Genomic DNA, 23,700 nt, shown 5'->3' on the forward strand with positions numbered 1-23,700 from the left:
TCATCAAAATAGGTATCCACATTATTTGTCCCACTCTTTGTCCAGAAATATGAAGACCCAGTGCTCCCTTCAGATATACCGGGGCTCTTCTCATTTCTGCTTCCACCCACAGACTTTACCTCGTGGAACTCTACCTCTCCGGGTACAATATCTATCACAGGCTTCTTGACAAGCTGTATTCTGGCAATTACCATTCCTGTATGAAATAAGAAAAAGAAAAGAGAGAGATAGTGGAATAGTCCTAACCTTGTCCCAGAATGCAGCTTCCTTGAAACAGAGAGAAACCTATTCCACACCAGATCCTTAACCTGCTGAGCCACCAGGGGACTCTGCCTGTTCTGTTCTCTGAATGGTCTATTCCTTAAACATATAGCCGGGGCACATATAACCATGTAGAGATACAGCATGCCTTTTTTTTTTTTTTTTACAGCTTTTATTTGGCGTGCTTAATTTATAAGTCAGCACTTGATTTTTCAAGCAAAGTTTTTAGTAATTGTCAATTAAAAGGATACAAATGAACTTATTTGCAGAACAGAAATAGACTCACAGCCTTTGAAAACAAACTATGGTTACCAAATGGGGCAGGTAGGGTGGGGGGAAGGATGAACTGGGGATTTGGTATTGGCATATGTATGCTGTGGTATATGCAAAGACTGGACAATGGGTACCTATAGCACAGGGAACTCTATCCAATATTCAGACATGATAATATATGTGGGAAAAGACTCTGAAGAAAGGATGTGTGTATATGTATAACTGAGTCCCTTTGTTGTACAGCAGAAATTGTCACATCGTAAATCAACTATACTTGAATAAAATTTTTAAAAATGAAAAAAATTGTTTTAGTTATTATCTTTTTGGAATTCCTTATAAATATTTTTGTGAGAGATTAAAGAGGCTACATCAAGATTTGCTAGCCAAAAGCCATCATAATTTAAAATCATGAACAACTATTGACTTTTTTTCCCCTGAAAACAATCTTTAATATTATCAGAGTAGGTATAATGATTACACAATTGTTAGGCATCTTAACTGTCTTAGAATAGAATATAATTTTTAAACAGTTTCATTGAGATAATCCACATACCATGCAATCCACCCATTTAAATTCTACAATTAAATGTTTATTAGTATATTCACAGAGTTGTGCAACCATCACCACTACTCAATTCCAGAACTTTTTAATCAGTCCAAGAGAAAAACAGTACTCCCTATTTATAAGTACTCCCTGTTAAACAGTACTCCCTATTTATCCCCTATCCCCAATCCAAGTTCTAGGCAGCCATAAACCTTTCTGTCTCTACGAATTTACTTCTTCTGGCCTTTTCATACACATTGAATCACACAATGTATGATCTTTTGTGTCTAGCTTCTTTCATTTAGCACAGTATTTTGAAGATTGATCCCTATATTGGCTTGGATTCATACTTCATGTCTTTTTACTGCTGAATAACATTCCATTGTAGGGATATAAAATATTTATCAGTTGGTGCACATTCAGGTTGTTTCTACTTTTTGGCTATTATGAATAATGTTGCAATGAACATGCATGTATTTGTAGACATGTTTTCATGTCTCTTGGGTATATATGTACAAGTGGAATTGCTGAGTTATATGATAGCTTTATGTTTAACTTTTTGAGGAACTGCCAAATTGTTTTTCACAGTAGCTTCACCAATTTACATCCCCACCAGCATTGTGAGAAGGTTCAATTGCTCCACGTCCTCACCAACATGTATTTTCTTTTTCTTTCTTCTTTCCTTTCTCTTCCTTCCTTCCTTCTTTGTTGTTGTTGTTGTTGTTTTTGCTGCTGTCACATTTTGATTCTAGCCAGGTAGTAGCAATGTTATCTCATTGTCATGGTTTGCCTTTTACTGAAGACTGATGATGTTGACCATTTTTACATGTGTTTCTTGACCGTTCATATATCTTCTCTGGAGAAATGTCTTTTCATGTCAATGGAATAAAATTTTAAAATGGTATAGTATTTATTGTCAGTATGTGTGAAAAGATATCTGGAAAATATTTGAAAAACAAAGCCCCCAGTGCATTACATCTTCTTGTTTTTGTTGCGTTCAGATTGCATTCTGCAGTTCTCTGTGTACTGAGCAAACCTTATCAGAGATAGCATGTGAGCTCATTAGAAAATGTCCTATCTTCACAAAAAGAAGATAAAAAAAGGGGAGTTCCCATCGTGGCTCAGTGGTTAGCAAATCCGACTAGGAACCATGAGGTTGTGGGTTCGATCCCTGGCCTCGCTCAGTGGGTTAAGGATCTGCTGTGGCCGTGAGCTGTGGTGTAGGTCACAGACGTGGCTTGGACCTTGCGTTGCTGTGGCTCTGGCGTAGGCCGGTGGCTGTAGCTCTGGTTAAACCCCTCTCCTGGGAACCTCCATATGCCATGGGTGAGGCCCTAAAAAGACAAAAGACAAAAAAAAAAAAAAAAAAAAGAAAAGAAAATGTCCTATCTTTCATCTTACATTCCTGATTTTATTAGTCTATCATATTAGGATCATTTTATTTGTCTAAATAAAATGCAGGATCAATTTCCTTATTTTTAGAATTTTGAGCTAAGAATACTTTAGATATTATTGTGACTTTAAAATACAAAGTAACTTTAAAACTGATTTATTAAATTCATTTTTAACTCAAGGGGCAACTGGATCTATAGGTAGCAGGATAGTTGTTTTTTTTTTTTTTTTCTGTGTTTTTGATGATCCACTGTGTTAAAGAAGATAGGGGAAATACATGAGACAGATCGATATAATTGTCTTAAATTTACTCAGTGCCTATCTCTTAGGAAAATACCTTATGGCTACTACTTTCTTATTGTAGCCTATTTGTTCTTTCTCCCTCCCTCTGTTGCTGCCAAGCCTAGAGGTCATCTTGTTTGGGCCATGTGCTCGTACTACCCCCAAGTGGCTTCTAATTGACCTACAGCTGGACCTACTAGTAACAAGGAACTTAACCACCTTTAGAAGGGCCTCATTTCATGTTTGCACAGCTTTGACCTAAAAGAGGATTAGTTCCCTACTTCTTCATTCCATCTGATATAGCAAGAGAAAGTGAGGACAGGTTGTTTGAGAGGAAATTCCATTTTGACTGCAACTGTTTACAGCAAGGCCTAGAGGGGAAGTGAAATTTTTTTCTGCCCTTTCTTATATACGCACAACCTTTCAGTGTGCTCTGAACTCTGGCCAATTGGCTCCATGACCCATACTCTCTCTGTCTTCAATTTCGGATTCCTCTCAGACCCATTCGTTTGCCTTCTCTGTCCATCCAGTATCTCTGGCTAATAAGCCAGTAATGGAAGTGCTTTAGAGAGGAGAGGCCATGTCCCCACCATTATTTTTCCAAGCACCTTTCTAGTCTTTTCTCTGTTATCTGTTCTGTGCAATATGAATTTTTTCTCACTAATCAAACAAATTGTATGTCTCCCTAGACATCTCTGCTGATTACTGGGCTCAAATAAGAAATGTAAAATAGGGCCATTTTGATGGTAAATATTAAAGGGTGTGGAGGGAAGTATTCGAAATCACTTTGTGAATTCTTCCTCTGTTATGATGTGATTGGTGGACAGATAGTAGAAAATTCAGTGGTTCATTATTCAAGCTTGTGTCGGTGTGGGTGTAACTGTCTATGCTCTTCTCAATTTGCATTAAGTGTAGAGCACATGTACAAATACTTATTAACTGGAAGATTAATATTTCCTTGTAATAAAAAAGTTTTAATCACAGTCTGGAGGATGGGGAATCTAGGGTCACAAAGATTATTTAAAATAAAAACTTAATTCATATAGAAGTTTGCTGCAGATAGAAATTTCCCTAGTGTGCTGTTATTCTAAGCCTTCCTTCCTGTTCCATAACATTACCTGAAGGTGGCACCCTTTCCACAAACTAATTTCTTAGGACTCTGAATGAAAAGTATGCACTCCCATATTGTCAGCATACACCTAATGCTGAAAAGGTCAAACCACTACAGAAAACCACCTGATATCACAAAAATATATTAAGCAAGAAAATTCAGATACTTTATGCTCATCTCAAAGATGACAACAAAAAGAGAAAATGAGAGAAAATAACTCTCATTCATCACAGAGCTGCATAATCAAACATTTAACAAGAATCAGAACAGATAAACAAAGATGATTATGTCTTAAAAACGAACTTTCCTGCTTTATCACAAAATAAACTAAAATGCTTCAAAACTTCTTCATGCTAATAGGACCTGTGAGCCAAAAGGAGCTGCCAGGGCACAAAGCATGCTGTTTCAAAAGAACAACATCTAAAAGGGAGTTTTAAAGAAGAAATTGTCCTATAATTACCCTTGCGGTTCCCTGCTTAGAATGACCCTTTTCAGAGGTTCCACATCTCCCGAAACAGTTCTAGGCAAAGAGTAACTTTTATCATGTTTCAAAAATGTCTCAGAAATGTCAAGTAGCTCAATTTGTTCCTGGCTTTCCTTGAATTATGTATTTTATAGTCAGTGAAAAAAAATTTTAAAAATCCAAACGTTATCTACTCTTGGAACTAACCCTGGATATAACATGTGTTTTCTCTACTCAGGCCCACACAGGAACAAAATGTCAGAGGCCAGTTTTTAGGATGGAGAGTAGACATTATAACGTTGTACTGCATAGAAGCAAACTTGAAAAGCCATCAAAGTTGTGATTCAGAGTATCCAAAGTTTGAGACCAATCTTCTTGGTAATAATACAAAAGGGAATAAGAGCCTTCTCTGAAAAACTTCAGAGAACTTAGTCACAAATAATTCCCCTAGTTCCTGTAAGAACGTGCAGTTTTATATCCATCATGATTGTGCAGAAGGCCAAACCCTGAAGGAAACTTGACTTGAGACCTTATGGGCCCATTCTGGTTTTGAAATGAATAATTAAGGCTGAGGTAAATGCAGGCCTGTCTTTATCATGGGGAAAAAAACCCTCTATTTCCATTCCATTCCCTTTACTTATGGTTATATATTTAGATCAAGGTTGGCAAACTATAGCCTGGGCAAAACCTGGCTACCACTTATTTATGTTGATAAAATTTTATTGGAACACAGCTGTGCCATTCATTTCTCTATTCTCTGTGGCTGCTTTCACACCACAACAGCATGGTTTAGTAGTTGCAACAGATTCCTTGGCCTGCAAAGCTGAAAATAATTTTTTCTTTTACAATATTCCCAAATTACATGGTTACTTTTATTTCTAAATTGTTCAGTTTTTTTCTTTGTTTTTGCTGTCAGTGCTTTACGGTTCTTTTTTTTTAATTTATTTATTTTTTCCGCTGTACAGCATGGGGACCAAGTTACACTTACATATATACATTTTTTCCCACCCTTTTTTCTGTTGCAGTGTAAGTATCTAGACATAGTTCTCAATGCTACTCAGCAGGATCTCATTGTAAATACATTCCAAGATGTAAATAATTTCTTTTACAGAAAAAGTTCACCAACTCCATACTAGATTGTAATATCCATGCCATGGCAAGTCCTTGGCAGCATAGAATAGATATATTATGTATATTTATATATTATTCACTACTGTATTCCCTTCCCTTAGCACAGTGTTTGGTACATAATTGATGCTCAATAAATATTGGTTAAATGAATGAGCAAATGAATATTACCCTGAGTACATTCAAGCATGCAGTCTTTCTCTCCATGCCCTAGATACAAAAAACTGTTTTACTTCACTGGCTTACATCTTTTAGACACCTGAGTCATGAAGCCCAAGCAAGAAGAGCAGAAGCCAGTCAAGGCTGGAGAAGCAACTGAAGCAATGTTTTAGTATCTGAGTCACATTGTTTGCATAGTCTATTCTTGTACATCTCTCTTAGATTGTGTGATTATGATAAGGATGGTCCTCATTTATGAAGTACTTCGTATCTACCAGGGACTTTGTATTCATTGTCTCAGATAATATTTACAGCCCTATAACATAGGCACTATTATTTTCATTCCCACTTTACATGAGCAATGAAGACTCAAAGGTTAAATAACATGCTAAAGGGAGCAGATATGTAGAGGCAGGATGGGAATCCAGGCAGTGTGATTCCTGAGCCTGGTGTAGAAAAAGCAGAATTCATTGTTTAATAGGAGTGTTTTTGTTTTTGTTTTGTTATGATGGTCAGACTAGTAGCAGGAATTCTCTGATTTGGTCACAGCTCTACAGAAAGTTGTTCTGACCACAAATACCAACTCCCACCCCAACCCCAATCCTTGTGACAAAAAACAAAGAATAGTATCTCTGTACTAAGTTCTCTAAGGGGTAATGCTGATGGAAGACAAGATTGAAGAGATGAAAATTAATAATAACACGTACAGAGACAGTGACACATGCTTTGAAAAAATGTGTGGGCATTAGATTTTGGTCATCTTTGCTAGAGAAGCTTCAATGGAAGAGTGAATCTTGATACCTAACTGTGGGAGGTTAAAAGGGAATGAGTGTACCCAAACCAAAGACATCATGAGAGGGGGAAAAACCAAACAAACTCTAAACCAACATCCTTTATGAATATAGATATAAAAATGTTTAAAAATTCTATAAAACCAAGTTTTGCAACATGCAAAATAGTAGTCACACAACTAAATAGGACTTTTCCCACTAATGCAAGATTGACTCAGCAAACATAAATCAATCAGTGCAATACAGCATATTAATAGCATTAAAAACAATATTCTCAATAGATGCAGGAAAAAAACATTTAACAACGTCCAATACCTTTTTAATCATAAAAACACTTAACAAACCAGGAATAAAGAGGAACTTCTCTAACCTAATAATAGGCATCTATAAAAAACCCAAAGCTAACATCACAAAATGATGACAGAACAAAAGCTTTCTTTCTAGGATCAGGAACAAGACAAGGATGTCCATTTTATCCACTTCTATTCAACATTATACTGAAGTTTCTAGCCAGAGCCTTAGGAAAGAAAAAGAAATAAAAGGCATTCAAAATGGAAAGAAAGAAATAAAACTCTCTACTCACCAATGACATGACCTTAAACACAAAATACCACAAGAAATCCACAAAAACTATTAGAACTAATAAACAAGTTCAGTAAGTTTTGAAGATACAAGATCAATATACACACACAGATTGTACACCTATATACAGTTGCATTGTTTTTTTGTTGTTGTTGTTAAAATTGCATTGTTTTGTGTACAATTATATTGTATTCCAAAGCAACACCTGTACAATGAGAAATCTGAAAATCAATTTAAGAAAACAATTCCATTTAAAATTTAAAAGTAAGAAATACTTAGGAATAAACTTAACCAAGGAGGTATAACACTTATACAATAAAAACTATGAACACATCACTGAAATAAATTAAAGACACATGTAAATATAAAGAGAGCCCATGTTCAAAGACTGAAAGACTAATATTGTTAAGATGATAATATTCTCAAAATTTATCTACAGATTCACAGCAAATCTTGTTGAAACCTCAGCTGCCCTTTTATGTAGAAATAGACAAGCCGATACTAAAGTTCACATGAAAATATGAATAGCCAAGACAATTTGGAAAAAAATCGAGTTTCAAGACTCACACTTCACATTATCAGAATTTAAGCTCCTGTAATCAAGATTGTTTGGTATAGCCATAAGGATAGTGAGTGCTCTCTCTCTCTCTCTCTCTCTCTCTCTCTATATATATATATATATATGTACACTAATTTTTACAGTATATAATTTTAAGTATAGAGATAACCCTACTCATTTTTAATCAATTGATTTTCAACAGGGATGCCAAGACAATTCAGTATGGGTTCAACAAATAATATTGGGACAGCTAGATAACCACATGCAAAAGAATGACTTTGGAACCTTACTACATAATATACAAAATTTGATTCAAATTGTATCAAAGATCTAAATGTAAGAGTTAAAACTATAAAACTCTTAAAAGAAAAAGACACAGACAGGTACAGATTTAGTAATTTTTTTATGATATAACACCAAAAGCACAACCAACCAAAGGAAAAACTAGATAAACTGGAATTCATTAAAATGAAAATTTTTGTGTTTCAAAGACACTATTTTAAAAAGTGAAAATATAATCCACAGAGTGGGAGAAAATATTTGCAAATCAAATATCTGATAAGGATCTGGTATACAGAGTATATAAAGAATTCTTATAATTCAATAAAGAAAATACAAATAATATAATTTTAAAATGGGCATAGGATTTAAATAGATATTTCTCCAAAGCAGATATACAAATATCCAGTAGCATATGAAAAGATGCTCAATTCATTATTTATCAAGGAAATGCAAATCGAAATCACAATGGGATACACTTCATACCTACCAGGTATGTTTATCAAAATGACAGAAAATAACAAACACTGGCAAGGATGTGTAGAAATTGGAACTTTCATACATAGCTGGTGGGTGGTAATGTAAAATTGTGTAGATGCTTGGAAAAGTTTGAATGTTCCTCAAATTTTAAACATAGTTACCGTGTGATACAGCCATTCCACTGCTAGTTATATACCCTAGAGTATTGAAAACATGTATCCACACAAAAACATGTACATAAATACTCATAGTAGCATTATTTACAATAGCCAAAATGTGGAAACATCTCCAATGTAATCAACTGATAAATATATAAACCAAATATAGTATATCCTTAAAGTGGAATATTATTTAACCATAAAAAGAATCAAGTACTGATTTGTGCTACGGCACGGATAAACTTTGAAAACATGCTAAGTGAAAGAAGGCAAATACAAAAGGCCACATATTGTGTGATAGTATTTATGTAAAATGTCCAAATAGGCAATTAGTAGTTGCCAGGCTTAGGCAGGGGAGAGGAGATTGGGAAGTGACTTTTAATGGGTATACAGTTCCTTTTTGGGATGAAGAAAATATTCTAGAGTTGGACAGTGGTGTTGGTTATGAATATACTAAAAATGTATTGAATTGTATAATTTTTAAAGTGGTGAATTTTATAGCATGTGAACTACACCTCAATTTTTGAAAGGGAATGTACTGCAAGGAAATGGGGAAAGTGCACATGTATTGCAAGTTTGATCATCCTGAGGCTAAAACACAGTAGAGAACTAGAGGAATTCCAAGATAGGAGATCAGGGTCAACTATAAATTTACGAAATGAGAAAGCTTAGATATGTTTGAAGATGGAAGGAACCAGTGGAAAAACAGAGCCTAAAAAGTTGGATGGAGTCAGAAAATACAGTTCTAACTTCTTATCTTTAACTACAGCAGAGAATATTAGGGATGCTTAAGTGCATTTGGTTTCCTCTCTGTACATTAGTAGCTTCTGATCCCAAATGGAGAAAAGAGCCAAATGATCCAATTAATCTTTCCACCTGTAATATTTACAATATATGCGCATGACTTAATTTCTTTATAACAAATGCACACAGAAATTTAACAGCTGCTATTCTGTAATAGATATAAAATTGATAGCATCCAAATAAATGAAAATGAGAAGAATGAGTTCAGCTGGGTTTATTAATTTTCAATGTTGAAAGGGAAGGAAAAAGCCCTTGTAAATATCATATGTTGATGCTGCATATGATAAAGGTAACACATTGTTATGTTTTTATTTATTTATTTATTGTCTTTTTTTTTTTTTTTTTTTGCTATTTCTTGGGCCACTCCCGTGGCATATGGAGGTTCCCAGGCTAGGGGTCGAATGGGAGCTGTAGCCACCGGCCTACACCAGAGCCACAGCAACGTAGGATCCAAGCCACGTCTGCAACCTACACCACAGCTCACGGCAACGCCGGATCGTTAACCCACTGAGCAAGGGCAGGGACCGAACCCGCAACCTCATGGTTCCTAGTCGGATTCGTTAACCACTGCGCCACCACGGGAACTCCTGTTATGTTTTTAGAGTAGCAATTTTTCTCATGCCACTTCTCAAAGTATAATCTGTTTGCATTGTAAAGGTTTTTTTCCTAATAACATGGCATTTTTCTTGATTTGCCGTACATCTCTACAGGGATGAGATGAGACCCTCTAGAACAGAAAACTGAATCTAGAGCTAAAAACAGACCTTTGCAAAAGGATAGAGGAAAGCATGGGTGTATACAGGAGGTATATATGTTATTAAACTTCTGTTTGTTTTTCTCCTGTCTGTCGTTTTCTTGCAAGGATGTCTTAGCCTCCTAGAAGGAGAACATTGAAGGGAAAATTATTTTTTCTGTCTTACGTCACTTGGGAAGATTTCTGGGATCTGGTTCTTGTCAAGTCACTAATGTGAAAAGGCAGTATTGGAGATGTACAGGAAAATGCCAGAATACAATGTTTTAGGCTATACCTGTGCTTTCCTCTGGAAATGGCTCATGCTACCACCTGAAATAACTTCTCCAGCTAAAGACAAAAGAAGATGTTGGTAGAGCAGGGGAGCTAGTTACAGGAGGTTATCGGGCAAACATGGTAAACAAGGGTATTGTTGTTTTGCAGATTTAAGTCCTTGCCTTCTCCATTGATAAGAGTTTCTAGAGATTTGGTCATCCTTCTCTTACCTCATCAATGTTCATTTCTCTTAGAAAAGATAACTTCTATCCTGTTTTCAGAGCTTCTCCTGTATCTCCTATCTTAAAAATAGTCAGACAAGGAGTTCCTGTTGTGTGTGGTTCCGTGGGTTAAGATCTCAACAGAGTGTCCGTGAGGATATGGGTTCGATTCCTGGCCTCGTTTAGCAAGTTAAGGATCTGGTGTTACTGCAAGCTGTGGTGTAGGTCACAGATGTGGCTCAGATCCAGCGTTGCTATGGCCGTGGCATAGGCCTGCATCTGCAGCTCTGATTTGGACCCTAGCCTGGGAACTTCTACATGCCACAGGCGTGACCCTGAAAAGAGAAAAAAAAATAGACTAAAATAATCCTTATGCCATAGAGGCATATTTTGAGGTGCCAAATTCCACTTCCCTTTAGTTGAGTGAGTCCTGATTCTGACAGATACTTTGAGAAGAACCTATGATTTGGGATTATTCAAAGGAAAAAAAGTTAACCAATAGATGTTCTTCATATGTTGAATATTTAAGCAAGTCTCCCTTCATTTCATGTTCTTTTAAGGACTTCAGGCAATAGAGAAGTACAAATAGACTAGTGCTCTTGTCTTAGATTAATATGTGCTGCTATCAACAGGGCACTCACTATGAGTGAAAAGATAAACCAGCATTGATTGTATGATTCAACTCTCTTCCTTACCCCCTTTCCAATTATAATCAATTTTAAAAATCTCTGTGTACAGCAGCAGGGAAGGAGAGAGAGAGAGATGGATTTTGCTTGTCACTGGACATCAGGAGATCAATTTAAATGGTGGGCATTCTTGTTCTCTCACCCTATAACAGAGCTGTGTGACAGCACAAAGCAATCTGTATGTGGGTGTGCTGCTATATGCCAGTCCCAAAATAAGCCCAAATAGATTTGAAGCCATAGAATTTCAAAATCTCCAGAAGCTCTGAAACTCAACAGGATTGATTTTTATGAACTTCTGATTAAGAAACGAGTTTCGGAAAACAGATTTCTGTCTAGTTTAGAAGACTCTCTGCTGTTTAACTCTACTCATTTCAGACTAATCGAGTATAGCATTTCACTAATTAAAATCATTTGGAGCTGAAGCGCATTTTCAGAAATTTCGACAGATTGAAAATTCAAGGCATCTAGGAGTTCTCGTCATGGCTTGGCGGTAACGAATCTGACTAGTATCCATGAGAATGAGGGTTCGATCCCTGGCCTCACTCAGTGGTTAAGGATCTGACATTACTGTGAGCTGTGACATAGGTCGCAGAGGCGGCTCGGATCTGGGGTTCCTATGGCTATGGTATAGGCTGGCCCCGACTTGACCCTAGCCTGGGAATTCCCATATGCCACAGGTGCAGCTGTAAAAAGAAAAAAGAAAAATTCAAGGCATCTAACTAAAAATAGAATTACCATTTAATCTAGCAATCCCACTCCTGGGCATCTATCCAGAGAAAACCATGACTCAAAAAGACACATGTACTCCAATGTTCATTGCAGCACTATTTTCAATAGCCAAGACATGGATACAACCTAAATGTCCATTGACAGAGGAGTGGATCAAGAAGATGTGATATATATACACAAAGGAATATTACTCGGCCATTAAAAGGAAAGAAATAACGGCATTTACAGCAATGTGGATGAACCTAGAAATTATCATGCTAAATGAAGTTAGTCAGATGGTGAGATACCAACCTCATATGCTATCACTTACATGTGTACACAGTGAATTTCTTTGCAGAACAGATACTGACTCATAGACTTTGAAAAACTTACAGTTTCCAAATGAAACAGGTTGGGGGTGGGGGGATGGGATGGGGGTTTGGGATGGAAATGCTGTAAAATTGGGTTGTGATTGTTGTACAACTGCAAGTGTAATAAAATTCATTGACTAATTAAAAAATTCAGGAGTTCCCATTGTGGCACAGCAGAAGCAAATCCGACTAGGAACCATGAGGTTGGGGGTTCAGTCCCTGGCTTCACTCAATGGATTAAGGATCTGGCATTGCTGTGAGTTGTGATGTAGTTCGCAGACGTGGCTCAGATCTGGCATTGCTGTGGCCGTGGTGTAGGCCGGCAGCTATAGCTCTGATTAGACCCCTAGCCTGAGAACCTCCATATGCCATGAGTGCGGCCCTAAAAAGACAAAAGACAAAAAAAAAAAAAAAAAAAAAAATTCAAGGCGTCTATACCTTACTATCTTCCTCTATATCCTTAAATTTAGCTCTTCTAATTATATTCTTGAACAGGTTGTTTTCACTTCACTGGTACTTCACCGGTTTTCATTTGTCATTAATAATTGTGGAATTTAGTTTATGCTCTAACTGGAGGTTGGAAAGGGAAGCCTATCAGCTTTTGAGTTTTCAAAATTCTTTGAAGAATTCAAAATTCTTTATTCAATGCCTTTCATTTATCAACTTCTTCTTCTTTCATATCTACCAATCTATCTACCTATCATCATCATCATCTATCATCTAGCTGTCTAGTGCTCTCTTTCCGATGTACAGAATTATAATTTGATATCTATATACATTAAAAAGTGGTCGTCACCATAAGGCTTGTTGCCGTTTGTCCCCATATAGTTGACCTCCTTCACCTACACCCAAATCCCCTTCCCCTCTAGTAACCACTAATCTATTCTCTATATCTATTCATTTGCTTTTGTTTTATTTTGTTTGTTTTGTTTTCCCAGATTTCACACATGAGTGAAACCAAATGGTTATCTGCTTTTGTCTAACATATTTCTCTTGACATAATACCCTCTAGGTCCATTTGTGTTGCCACACATGGTGGCATTTCATTCTTTTTCATGGTTGAGTAACATTCCATTGTATATCTACCACATCTTCTTATCCATTCATCTGTTGATGGACACTTGGGTTGCTTCCATGTCTTGGCTATTGCAAATGAAGCTTCAGTGAACATAAAGGTGCATATACCTTTCAAGTTAGTGTTTTTGTGTTCTTCAGATAAATACTTGTATAGAAGAATGACTGGGTCACATGGTAGTTTTATTCTTAATTTTTTAAGTAATTTCCACGCTGTTTTCCAAAGTGGCTGCACCAATTTACAGTCCCACCAACAGAGTGTGAGGGTTCCCTTTCTTCCACATCCTCTCCAACACATGTTATTTCTTATCTTTCCAATAGTAGCCATTCTAACAGGTGTGGACTGATATTTCATTGTGGTTTTGATTTGCATTTCCCCAATAATTAGTGACAGTAAACATTTTTTTATGTGCCTATTGGCTATCTGTATGTCTTCTTTGGAAAAATGCCTATTCATATCATCTGCCCATTTTAAAATTAGACATATTTTTAATATTGAGTTGTGTAAGTTTTTTATATATTTTGAATATTAATCACTTATCTAACATATTATTTATAAATATCTTCTTCCATTCAGTAGGTTGTCTTGTCATTTTGCTGATGGTTTCCTTTATTGTGCAGAAGCTTTATAGTTTGATGTAGTGCTATTTATTTTTCATTTTGTTTCCCTTGCTTTTAGAGTCAGTTTCACATTGCTGACTGATGCCACTGAAGTTATTGCTTATGTTTTCTTCTAGGAATTTTATGCTTACAGGTCTTACATTCAAGTCTTTAATCCATTTTGGGTTAATTTTTTGTGTATGGTGCAAGATAGTGATTTGATTTTGTTCTTTGCATGAGGCTGTTATTTCTTATCACCATTTATTGAAGAGATTATCCATTCTCCATTGTATGTTTTTTATTCCTTTATCATAAATTAGTTGTTCATATATGTGTGGGTGTATTTCTGGACACTCAATTCTTTTCCATTGATCTATTTTTTTTTGCCAATATCACACTTTTGTTTACTATAGATTTGTAGCATACTTTGAAATCAGGAAGCATGATACTTCCAGCTTTGTTCATCTTTCTCAAGATTATTTTGGCTATCCAGGATATTTTCTGATTTCATATAAAATTTAGAATTATTTGTTCTAGTTCTGTGAAATATGTCATTGGAACTTTGATAGGGATTGCATTGAATCTGTAGATTGCTCTGGGTGGTGTGGACACTTTAATATTAATTCTTCCAATCCACGAACATGGAATTTATTTGATTACATGGAATTTATTCCATTTATTTGTGTCTTCTTAAAGTTTTCATTGTATAGATCTTTCATTTCCTTGGTTAAGTTTTCCTTATGTATTTTATTATTATTATCTTTTTTTTTTTTTTTTAGTGGCCACACCCACAGCATATGGAAGTTCCCAGGCTAGAGGTAGAATTGGAGCCGCAGCTGCTGGCCACAGCCTCAGCTACAACAACACCAGATCCAAGCTGTGTCTGCGACTTATAATGCAACTCACGGCAACTCTGTATGCTTAACCCACTGAGCAGAGCCAGGGATTGAACCCTTATCCTCATGGATACTAGCCAGTTTTGTTACCTCTGAGCCACAATGGGAACTCTGTATTTCATTCTTTTTGATACATTTGTAAATGAGATTGTTTTCTTTATTTCTGTTTCTGATAGTTTCCCATCAATGTATAGAAGTTTGTCATTAGTGTATAAAAATGCATGTGCCCTCCTATTGTGGTGTAAGTTATAAAGCACGATAAAATAAAAACCCACATACCCTCAAATTAAGAACTAGAATATTAGCAACATTTTGCAACTGCCTATCATTCCTTCTCTATCTTTATCCCCTACTTCTTGCATAAGAGGTGACCTTGACCCTAAATTTCATTTAATTTTCTTTTGCCCAACTTTTATTTATACAACCAAATATTTAGTTTTTTATACATTTGAGCTTTACAAATAAGATATGTCTTGCTTTTTTCATTAAGTAGTATATATATACTTTTTTTGTCTTTTTGTCTTTTCTGGGGCTGCACCCACAGCATATGGAGGTTCCCAGGCTAGGGATCTTATCAGAGCTGTAGCCGCTGGCCTACGCCAGAGCCACAGCAACATGGGATCTGAGCCATGTCCTGCAGCCTACACCACAGCTCATGGCAATGCCGGGTCCTTAACCCACTGAACGAGGCCAGGGATCAAACCTGCAACTTCATGGTTCCTAGTCGGATTCATTAAGCACTGAGCCATGATGGGAACTCCTCAAGTAGTATATTTTTAAGATCCGTCTATGTCCTTGTGTATAGAAGTTCTTCACTTATTTTTTGTGCTGTACAGCATTCAGTTTATTAATATGCTACAGTTTGTCTAGTCTGTTGTCAATAGATATCTACATTAGTCTTGGTTTTTGTTTTTTTTACTTTATGAGTAAGCGTGCTGGAAATGTCACTCTGCATATCTCCAGGTGCACATGTGCAAGGGTTTCTCAAACTTAGTTAAGTGTAAGTGAATAGCTGGTCTCTAAAGTATGTATATGTTCAGATTTACAAAATAGCACCAAATTGTTTAAAATACCACCTATGGTGTGGGTACTGTTGTATTTTCTCTAATTTTTACCAGTCTAGTGGGTATAAAATGGCATCTCATCATGGTTATAATTTGGATTTCATTGTTTATACTAATGATATTGAGCATATTTTCATTTTATCTGTCATTCCATTTCTTTATCCATAAAAATTCATGCTAATGTATTTCCCACTATTGCGTTTTTTCTTTTTCTTATTGATTTTTATGTGTTATAAATATATCCAGTACAATAACCATTTTCATTTATATATGTGGCATGTATCTTATCTCAGATAGTGGCTTGTCCCAAGATATGGAAGCAATCTAAATGTCCACCAACAGATGAATGAATAAAGAAGATGTAGTATACACACACACACATAAACACACACAATGCAACAACATGGATGGACCTGGAGAGTATTATGCTTAGTGAAATAAGTCAGACAAAGGCAAATACTGTATGTTATCACATATATGGAATCTATTAAAAAATGAATATTAAAAAAATAGAAAGAGAGTCACAGATATAGAGAAAAAAACTAGAGGTTACCAGTGGCAAAAGAGAAGTGGGAAGGGCAAGATAGAGGTAGGGGGTTAAGAAGTACAAACTACTATATAAAATAAATGAGCTACAAGTATTACATTTTATAGCAAAGGGAATATAGTCAATATTTTATAATGACGTAAAAGGAGTATAATCTATAAAAATATTGAATCACTATGCTGTACACCCAAACAAATATAGTATTGCAAATCAAATATATCTCAATAAAAAAGGTAGTGGCTTTTCTTTTCATTCTCCTTATGATATCATTTGATAAATAAAATTATTAATTTTGATGTAAAATGTACTAATATTCTAACTTTAATATAATCAAGTTTATCAATTTTCAAAAATTATCAGCAGGTTGTGTCTTTTGAAGAAACTTTCCCTACAGTTAGTTGAGAAATTGAGTTCCCTACATTGTCTTCTAAATATTTTTAAATGTTGGCATTCACATTTGAGTCATTAGTAAGTCTGGAACTGATTTTTATGAGTAGTATAACCAGGAATCCAATTTCATGTTTCCATATAGAAAACCAGCTATTATAACATCGATTATTGCATAGCTTCTCCTTCACCCAAAGACCTGCAATGCCAGTATCTCAGCCACATAATAAAGATACATACATTGTTTTGGTCTCTGAGTTCTCTAATCTGTTTCAGTGTTTTATTTCTTTGCATTGTGCCACGTTACCTATTTTCATTAAGTATTGACATATAGTAGGGTATGTCCTCCATCTTTTCCCCTGTCATCAAATATGTTTTAGCTTTCCTTAGCCTTATGTTCATACACTTATACTTGCATGGAGGCACATGCCAGAATCAGCTCATCAAGTGTTGCAAAAATTATTAATGGAATTTTGAACAGAATTGGACTGAATCTTAAATTCAGGAAATTACAATGTTTATGATATTCAATATATCTATCGGTATGGTATAGTCATCCATTTTTAAAATCTTCATTAATGACTGTCAAAATGTCTGTTATTTTTGCAAACAAAGAAAAATAAGTGGAGTTCCCATCATGGCTCAGTGGTTAACGAATCCGACTAGGAACCATGAGGTTGCGGGTTTGATCCCTGGTCTTGCTCAGTGGGTTAAGGATTTGGCGTTGCCGTGAGCTGTGGTGTAGGTCACAGACATGGCTCGGATCCTGCATTGCTGTGGCTCTGGCGTAGGCCAGCAGCTGTAGCTCTGATTAGACCCCTAGCCTGGGAACCTCCATATGCCATGGGTGCAGCCCTAGAAAAAGTCAAAAAGACAAAAAAAAAGCGCAGTTCCCATTGTGGCTCAGCAGTTAACGAACCTGACTAGGATCCATGAAGATGTGGGTTCAATCCCTGGCCTCGCTCAGTGGGTCAAGGATCCGGCGTTGCCGTGAGCTGTGGTGTAGGTCATAGATGCAGCTTGGATTTGGCATTGTTGCGGCTGGGGTGTAGGCTGGCAGCTGTAGCTCTGATTTGACTCCTAGCCTGGGCACTTCCATATGCCGGAAGTGCAGCCCTAAAGAGCAAAAAAAAAAAAAAAAAAGTAAATAAAATAAAATAAAAATAACACAATTACATTAGACCTAGAAATGATACATATGTTGGTTTTTGTGAACAAGTACTTTGAAATAACAATGACTAAATTATTAAAGCACATAGAAGAAACGGGTGGAAAGGGAGAAGAAAAGATGATTACACAGTGAAATGGAATCTATAAAAAATTAAATGGACACTTTAGAACTGATATAAAATGAAGAACTCATTAGAAAGTTTAATAGCATAATACATAGGGCGGTAAACTTGAGGATAAAACAATAGAAATATCTGAATAAAATCATGGGAAAAAAAGAATGGGAAAAAAGCACACAGGACTAGTAGGACATACTACCATGTTTAAATTATATGTGATTATACTATAAATAGAGGATAGAGAAGGAATGGGAAAGAAACAATATTTGTAGAGATAACAGTCAACTTTCCAAATGGGACAAAAAGCTTCATCTCATAGACTCATAATACTCAGCAAACTCCAAGCAGGATAAATGCAAATAAAAAAGTTTTATCATAGTCAAGCTGTAGAAAACTAGTGGTGAAGGCAAAATCTTCAAAGCATCTGGAGAAAAAAGACATGTTACCTTCAAAAGAAGAGCAAAAAGATGGAGAACTGACGTTTCAATAGAAACAATGGAAGTCAAAAGCCAATGCAGTGACATCTTAAAATGCAGAGAAAAGTACTTCTGACATAGAATTCTAAACCTAGGAAAAGTGTCCTCCATAAACAAAGGAAAATATAGGCATTATCATCCAAGCAAAAGATATAAGAATTCACTGGCAACACACCTATATTTAAACAAATACTAAATGAAATTCTTTAGACAGAGTAAATAATACCAGAGAGAAGGAAAGAACAGGAAGGAATAAAGAGCATCCGAAAATGTAAATGTGTAGATAAACTTTTTGACCCACTTTGGTATTATCAAGCTCAACTTGAACTCGAAAGAGTCCTTTAAGTGTAAGGATCTAGTGTACAATAATATTACACTAAAAGTGACTTTTGAAACCATTTAGTCCCATTCACCTTATTGGACAGATATGGTAAATAATTTCACAGATGAATTAGTGACCTAGTTTAATGACTCTAACCTTTAAATTCCAAATGTTTTGAGCTCCAGGCCATTCATTAACTTTTAGTCCTTAAAGTCTCTTGGGAAAAATCTGTTAGTATATATAGCTTCTGATTATTCCACAGCTCCTATGCTGTCCATGCCTGATTAACTCTATAAAGATTTTCTGCACCAAGAAGCTTTAAGACAGTCTCTAATCCTCTTGAATTGTATGGAATGTCAACCTATTGTAATCTTTTGGATCTTCCATGATAGATCTTGTATAGAGTAATTCCACATTTGTAGATGAGTAGGTACTAATCATAGGGTAGATTTCTCAGACAAGTTGAAGGTAGGTAGATATAATATTTTTCTTTAAAAGAGTTTGCATTTGGAGATCAAATCATGTTCTTATGTACTAGTTATAGCAGCTAGCAGAGTATTGAACTATCAAAAACACAGCCTTGGCAACCTGTCCCAACAAGTCCCTAAGACTGGTGAGTGGTACAATTTGATCAGTTAGTACCTAATATTTAGAATATTTGATGCCATACAACATTGGACATGAAGAAACCTTTTTTTTAATCTAGTGGTTTGAATGAAACAATCTTTTGAAAAACAAGTGTTCCATATTTATTCTTATTTTGGATTTGCTAAGTTTTTACACAGTTATTTGATTTTGACCAAATTTCAAACAAAAATAAAAGTTACTTAATTTAACATGGGTTCTTTTTCTCTCATTTTCCTCCACCATGCTCCATCACAAGTTGCCAGTGCTATAAGCAGGATCCCATTGCTTATCCATTCCAAAGGCAATAGTTTGCATCTATTAACCCCAGATTCCCAGTCCACCCCACTCCCTCTCCCTCCCTTTTGGCAACCACAAGTCTGTTTTCCAAGTCCATCAGTTTCTTTTCTGTGGAAAGGTTTATTTGTGCCATATATTAGATTCCAGATAGAAGTGATATCATATGGTATTTGTCTTTCTCTTTCTGACTTACTTCACGTGGTATGAGAGCCTCTAGTTCCATCCATGGTGTTGCAAATGACATTATTTTGTTCTTTTTTTATGGCTAAGTAGTATTCCATTGTGTATATATACCACATCTTCTTAATCCAGTCATCTGTTGATGGACATTTAGGTCGTTTCCATGTCTTGGCTATTGGGAATAGTGCTGCAGTGAACATACGGGTGCATGTATCTTTTTCAAGAAAAGTTTTGTCTGGATATATACCCAAGAGTGGGATTGCTGGGTCATATGGTAGTTCTATATTTAGTTTTCTGAGGTACCTCCATACTCTTTTCCATGGTGGTGGTTCCAATTTACATTCCCACTAAGCATAGAAGGGTCCCCTTTTCTCCACACCCTCGCCAGCCTTTGTTATTTGTGGACTTATTATGTGTTACTGGGTCACTTTGCTGTATAGTAGAAAATTGACAGAACACTGTGAACCAACTATAATGGGAAAAAAATTAAAATCATCAAATAAAAAAATTAATGTATGAATCATTTTACTGTCTTGAAATGAAGTGGTAGCCAATCAGCTTTTCATATGGGCACATCCTCTGTGACTTTGCTGTCCACAGTGCATAGAACCTCTATCCTTTGAAAGGGCTGATTACTATCTTGGAGAGGACACGCACTCTGGTACATTACCTGCTGATATAGCTACCTGCACTTCCATGGTATGGGAAGTAGCTGTTTAGCAGCCAAGGATCTTCTAAATCTGGGAAAGTTGTTTATTGTTTTTTTTTTTTTTGTCAGGGCCACACCCACGGTATATTGAAGTTCCCAGGCTAGGGGTCGCAACAAAGCTACAGCTGCCGGCCTACACCACAGCCACAGCAACACCAGATCCTTAATCCACTGAGTGAGGCCTGGGATTGAACCCGCTTCCTCATGGATTCGAGTTGGGTTCGTTACTGCTGAGCCATGACGGGAACTCTGGAAAAGTCTTTTAGTTTGGTGCTTTTTGTGGTCCAGATCATCAGCCTGGGTGGGATCAATTATCCCTTCATTTAATTATTTATTCCTACACTCTTTATTGAGGAAAATGCATTAGACATAGAGAGGTCATTTTACTTTCATATAAGGAAGCTCTGGATTCAAATACAGGTTCTGCTACTTATCAACTACTTATGAGCTAGTGAGCGAGATTTTGGGTGAACAGCTTAAATACTCAATTTTTCTCTTGGTGAAAATGGAAGTGACTAGTGTAAGGACAAAGAAACTATTGCCTAGTATTTACATTTCTGGAAAGGTAGAGATTAAGAGAGTATCGTATACAAATTTTCAGCCTATGATTCTATGTCTATCGTAGCAGGACTATCTTCTTATCCTATCATTTGAATGAGATAAGAAAGAACCACAGGATTGACAGAAACTGAACATCAATATTCATGATGCTTTTGCATGGAGACCGAGCATTTATGATATTTTCTTAAGCTGTTATGTCTGGTTTATAATGAGTATCCCAGAATAAGCAAACGGCTAGACTTTCAAGTCTCCAAAGAACTATTCAGCTCTATGCATCTGTCTGAATTTAAATAATGAAGCTCTGCATGCACAAAAAGGAAACTCAAGGAAAAGGGAGCTAAGAAAATAGCATGCTTACTTAGAGAGATTTTAAAAAACAATCCTCCTGCTTGTTAAAATCCAGTGTTTGTAAATTCACACAGAGATATGTTGATGCCATAAATGATTACCAGAAGGCCAGTGGAATGAAACCCCCCCTGTGCCCTCGGTTCTAAAAAGGGACAAACTAAAAGGTAAGGTGGGGTTTTTGGTTCTTATTTCTGGGGTGCTTCAGCACTGTCTGCAAACATCAGATCTTTTAAAAATACTAAGAGCTATATTTGAAGTCCAGTTGCATATTCTTTATATATGGGGGGTAGGGGGGTGGGAGGCAGTCAGAGAGAGGCAGAATGAAATGCAAGGGAATGGATACTGTATACAGCATGAAAATATTCTGGCTCCTTAACTCTTGAAAGATCTTGGTTTAAGGTACTGTCTAATCATAAAAGTAGAATTAACTCATAATCAAGACCCTCTCTCTGTGAGACTTTTTAGAAATACTGTTAGGAAATGGACAGTATTTTTTTAAGAATGTTGAGTGTATATTGCATTTTTCAACATTTGCAGAATTTAAGGGCACAGTCAGCCTATGGCAATTTAAAGTTATCTGTAGGTGTGTGGGCAAAGGTTTATTGGTAGTCAGAGCCAGAGAGCCCAATCTGAATGTTTGAGTCCAGAGAAATCATGTTTCTATGAGTCAAGGATCTTATATTCAAGCAAGAAATCACACAGTAGACATTTCCCAGAGTTCTTTCACCTTAGATATTTAATAACAAAAGTCTTAATATCTGGGATTCAGAGTAATATATTCAAAGGGTTCTACCACACACAAAATCTCATTTCCAAGTCTTTATTGCATATGTTACCATTTTCAATATAATAAAATCCAGGACAGTGAAGTAACATATACCTTTCTTCTACCTGTAGCAAAAACTATTTACTGTAACCGTAAATGAAAAATACTTTCTTAGATGCATACAGCTACTCTCTCTTTTAGGCTGAACACTTAGGTAACATGAATATATGGTCTAATGGTTGAGGAAATGTGTGTGTTTGCGTATGTGTAGGTGTAAGATGTTTATAACTTCATATTTTATCGTCATCATTTCTTCTTTTGCTGGATTATTCAAAACCTTAAGATGCTGTATTAGTACTGTCTTTTGGGAAAATGGCCCAAGGCCATCCATACCATATCTAATCACTTTATTGTTTTCATATACATGTTTAGCACTTGTGTTTTCCCACTTAGACACTTCACTTCTTGTGAAAATTCCCTCTCTTCATCTTAACAGAACTCTTGGTTTCTCAGTCCAACCATTTAACTTAACAGACCTTACTGAGCCTTACACTTTTCCAGGCACTGAGGCAGGAGTGGTTAATAAGACATGATCCTATCCTCAAATAGCTAAAAATCAAACTGGAGCAACAAGCACGTAGACATCTAACTAGAACATCAACAAGTAAACAACCATAACTGTCCCAGCACATTCAAGTACAAAATTAAATAGAAAAGTAGATTATCTTATGGAGCAAATTTTAAGAAATACAAAATTTTCTCTCAACACTTATGAATGTTTTTTCCTAGTATGCTTCTTTGTATATTACTGTTAGGTTTTTCTTAGACTCAGATTCTTTGGGGAGTGTGTTCAAGTCTCAGGACTTGAGGCTCATTATCTAATAATTCCACTAGGAGCTGACTTTTCTCAGGTTCTCTTCAATATGTGCATTAGTAGCCCATATTCACTCTTAGAGTTCATTTAGGGAGCTGATAGAAGCCAGTTAACCTGGGCTGTTAGAAGTCAATTAAAATAAAGGTCATTGATTTTCTTGCAAACCTCAGAATCTGCTCAGTGGTCTTCAACATTAACTATAAAATGGAATCACCTCAGGAACTTAAAAAAATACTGATGCCTGCATGCAGCTACAGCTCCGATTTGACCCCTAGCCTGGGAACTTCCATATGCCACAGATGCGGCCCTAAAAAAAAAAAAAGAAAAGAAAAGAAAAGAAAAAGAAAATGAAAAAGAAAAGAAAAGAAAACATCTCCTGGTAAAGAAAAATCAAGGGTATTAGTGTGAAATACTCATTTTTCATC

The 23,700-nt window shown here is 36.0% G+C and overlaps 1 protein-coding gene across 1 annotated transcript in view; it reads left to right on the plus strand.

The window, feature by feature from the left end:
* LOC110257690 overlaps positions 1-23,700 on the plus strand; it is a 100,113-nt gene that overhangs the window by 50,383 nt on the left and 26,030 nt on the right. Inside the window, exon 4 of the mRNA XM_021079864.1 lies at positions 21,710-21,799. The gene's annotated coding sequence lies outside the window, so the exon portion shown is untranslated. The remainder of the gene's footprint in view (positions 1-21,709; positions 21,800-23,700) is intronic.

The sequence above is a fragment of the Sus scrofa genome, chromosome X (genome assembly GCF_000003025.6).
Source record: "Sus scrofa isolate TJ Tabasco breed Duroc chromosome X, Sscrofa11.1, whole genome shotgun sequence".
NCBI classification, from domain to species: Eukaryota; Metazoa; Chordata; class Mammalia; order Artiodactyla; family Suidae; genus Sus; species Sus scrofa.